This window comes from Dendrobates tinctorius, unplaced genomic scaffold (assembly GCF_039654945.1).
Source record: "Dendrobates tinctorius isolate UK_male_01 unplaced genomic scaffold, ASM3965494v1 ptg000033l, whole genome shotgun sequence".
In the NCBI taxonomy this organism is placed as follows: domain Eukaryota; kingdom Metazoa; phylum Chordata; class Amphibia; order Anura; family Dendrobatidae; genus Dendrobates; species Dendrobates tinctorius.
Window position 1 is genome coordinate 6,624,552 of NW_027361701.1, and position 4,059 is coordinate 6,628,610.

Below are 4,059 nucleotides of genomic sequence, written 5' to 3' on the forward strand. Positions count from 1 at the left end.
CGGAGTACCTGAAAGAATTCGAAGATGTCTTCTCTGAAAGCGAGGCCGAGACGTTGCCGCTACATAGCGTAACCCTTTGACTGCGCTATCGAGTTAGTCCCGGGGGCTAAATTGCCTAAAGCCTGTTTGTTTAATTTGTCTGGCCCTGAGTGCTTGGCCATGAAAGATTGCATTGCTGAGAGTCTTCGCAAAGGACACATACGTCCCTCAGTCTCACCTGTGGCGGCAGGGTTTTTTTTGTAAAGAAAAAAGATGGCGGTTTATGTCCCTGCCTCGATTTTCGTGAGCTCAACAAGATTACTGTACGAAATACATACCCCCTTCCGTTGATTCCCGATTTGTGTAACCAACTTTCAGGGGCAAAATGGTTCTCCAAACTGGATCTTCGGGGGGCATATAATTTGATAAGGGTCCGGGAGGGGGATGAATGGAAAACCGCGTTCCTCACGACCAAGGGACTGTTGGAAAATTTAGTCATGCCGTTTGGTCTTACCAATGCCCCAGCCATATTTCAGAATTTCATCAACGTGGTATTCTCGGATCTCATTGGTCGTTTTGTTGTCATTTACTTAGACGATATTCTGATATACTCTCCCGACAGTCAATCTCATCTGAATCATGTACAAACCGTTCTCCAAAAACTAAGGGAAAATCATCTGTATGCCAAATTGGAGAAATGTGTGTTTTTTATTCAAGAATTGTCTTTTTTGGGATTAATTGTGTCCTGTGAGGGTTTTCGCATGGACCCCAAGAAGCCCCCTGAAGAAGGTGTGTCCGAAACGCGCATCGGGGTGGGCCCGGGGACCCTCGTTTTGCCTGCACTGGCTGCTCTCAGGTAACATTACTAATGTGATGGCGCTTCTTTACATATAACTTTTGCCCCTAACTAGGTACAAGTTTGTAAGCATTTACAAGCATTATATGCCCACAGGAGATTTTGCTTATTTTTGCTATGTTTATCCTGAGGAAATAACGGTTTTATGTCTTGTATGACAACATTGGTATATTACTGGCAACATGGTGCCCAGGGTCCTAATCATGTGTTATCAATGATTAACTAGTACTTACATGTTTTTTAGTCATTTGTTTTTTAGTCATTTGTTTTCTTGCATTTCCACTAAATAAAATATATTTTTTCACCATGCCCTTTGGTTGCCTTTTTGGATTCCTCCACCCCCCTCTCTCATACCATCCTGAGAGCAATGGTCAGACGGAGCGCACTAACCAGTCCCTGGAACATATCCTCAGTAGAGATGAGCGACTTTGCCTTTTTTTGGGTCGAGTCGGGTTTCATGAAACCCGACTTTCTCAAAAGTCGGGTCGAACGATATCGGCCGATTATCGTGAAAAGTCCAAGGCCGACTGAAACACGAAACCCAATGCAAGTCAATGGGGAAGCAAAGTTGGCAGGGAGTGGAGTACATTAAACACACCTACAGTGCCCATTTGAATGGCAAAAACATCAATTTTTATTACTGAAGCTTGTCAACCTTAATTTCCTTCATAATAATAGTTACGCACTGAAAACTGGGTGTTATTTGGCTAAAGTTGTGGGGGGGGTAGGGCTGGCTCCAGGTTTTCATGTGCCCTGGGTCAAAGAGCGCCCCTTTAACACATACCACAACTCATGATGCTCCGATACGGCAGAGAAATAGCGGTATATTATAGTGAAAAATACTTCACTTTTTACATCTCATGACTGATATCCATTTTAAATTCTCCAATAGCTCCAAAAATGGACAGTATATAACTCCATACAGTATTATGGGCACCGCATAGTGCACTATAAAGAGTAATGAGGCCCATATATTTCTCCATACAGAATCATTGGTCCCATATAATGTTTGAAACAGTGTACGATGAGCTCCACATAATGCTACAGTATATGTTGGTCCCCATGGAAGAAGCTCCACTGTCTTATGGGCCCAAATAATGCTCCATACTGTATATAATGGGCAAAATATTCAGGATTGAGAGTCCTCAGTAGTTGATACCTTTTAATGGCTAACTGAAAAGATGGTAACACATTGCAAGCTTTCGAGACTACTCAGGTCTCTTCATCAGGCGTCTTTGGAATGCTCCAGTGTATGGTGGGCCCCATATATCATTCTCCAGAGTATAGTGCTCCCCAAAAATTGCTGTCCCAAATTTTGAAAACAATTAAATAAGTCTCCTCGCTAGGGAATTGCTGTACTAGTCTGGAATCCTCGTCGTCCCCATCTTCCATCTCACTGCACTTGGCTGTTTAGGCAGAGGGCGTACAAACGTGATGTCATTGCGCTCTCTGATCAGAATATAACCAGGAGGTTACCGTGCACTCAAGTCCAATAGCGAGGTGCAGGTGTAACAGACCTGTAGGTCCTATTACCAATGATAATATAATTCACCGCACACTCAGAGGGGTTTTTTTATGCAAATAAGTGCTTATTTTTATTATATACAAAACATGTGGGAGCCAAACAAGTATATATAGCACGAAGTAGAAGCGATATAATTTAGTACGACGTTTCGGCTCAATCCGAGCCTTTATCACTTTTATCGCTGTAAATAAAGAGAGATACATCAGAAAATGAGAAAATAAACACAAGAGAATTACAACACCATACAGAAAAGCAAAAATAATCCCAATAAACAACAATAGTAAAACAATATATACAGAGCATATACAAATATACAATATGATACATGTAGAACATTCAAGCAAAGAAGGTTCAGTGAACCAACTCCATCTTAGGTACAATAGGAGAAAAGGTGATTACCTGAATTGAAATTCGGATCTTTGAATAAGGAAGAACAGAACTCCCAAGAGAATAGCCCAAGAAAGATGGCTGAAAGGAATTGTCAAAATCGTAGTTAGTAGATTCATATGTGTAGACACCATGATGTCTCTATAAGGTCATAAAGCAGGCCATCTACACAAGGGGAATATAATGTTTTGCTGTTATATAAAGGTGGATGTGTTCCTTATGACAGATAATATATTGTTCAGGATGTCCGTAAAACCGCAATATACTGTGCAGGGAGCAGGCATAGTTGTATGTAGTTTTTAAATGGTATATATATGCTATACGATATGACTGTTGGTTACATAGGCGTCCCTAGATAGTGCCATATATCGCAGTATACTTTGCATGAAAGGGTTGCTGTATCTAAATAGTATATATGTGCTGGTGTGCACACTCTCAGATGATAGTCAGTTAAAAAAGCGTCCCTGAATAGTGCCACTTAAAGATGGCCATGTGTACAGTACCTGGTGCAGTGGTGCTAGATAGCGGCGCTCCCACGCCTAGCTGCAGTGGCGTCATGCTAATACAATCAGGGTGAAGTGGTATTTAAATAGGGACCGGGTGGTAGCGTCAGACCGGAAGTGAACCTCTGAACCGGAAGTGACGTTGCGCTGTCCCAATAGGAGCACTGCGCATGTCTAAGGACTATACTATTAAGCTGTACACATACAGCGGTTGCCCTGGTGATAGGGAAAATAGCGATTTTTTCATCCTATCAGAAGGAAAGCGGTATAATGTTGTCATTATGTATGGATTACACAGGATACAGACTAGGTAAATGTACTATTGATCAAGAACAGATAATTAGTAAAAATTGCATAATTATGGTTAGGACATCTAGACAAATAGTGAATCCTAAAAAAGGAAACCGTAGAAAAATAAGTAAAAAGAGGGAAGAAAATAAAAATAGTAAAAAATAAATAAAAAATAAAAAGTAAAAATAAAATAAAAAGAGGTAGATGGAAAATAATGAAAAATCAGCAAAACATTGTTAACTCATGTAAAGTACCTTATGTATGGACATGTAGACATAAGTGTATCAATATATATATATATACAAAAAAATATATATATATACATATATACACACACACACACGGGGCAAATATCTTAATCTAAGACAGTGTCCAGTGGGCGGAGCAAACTCACCTAGGGTTAAAGTGTACTAACGAGTCTGCAAAAATAACAGAAAAAGGTTGTTAGTCATTATATAAGCCAGTCTATTTCTCTATTCAGCCCTCTAGGGGTCAGAGTGTCAAGCTTATGTATCCAG

General features: G+C 40.3%; 1 long non-coding RNA gene across 1 annotated transcript; it reads right to left on the reverse strand.

The window, feature by feature from the left end:
• Window positions 1-2,392: 2,392 nt before the first annotated feature.
• LOC141087470 (uncharacterized) lies at window positions 2,393-4,059 on the reverse strand. The gene is made up of 3 exons (XR_012231660.1): window positions 3,936-4,059; window positions 2,760-2,828; window positions 2,393-2,541 (listed from the first exon to the last, which is right to left on the reverse strand). It is a non-coding gene; the product is annotated as an uncharacterized lncRNA (long non-coding RNA).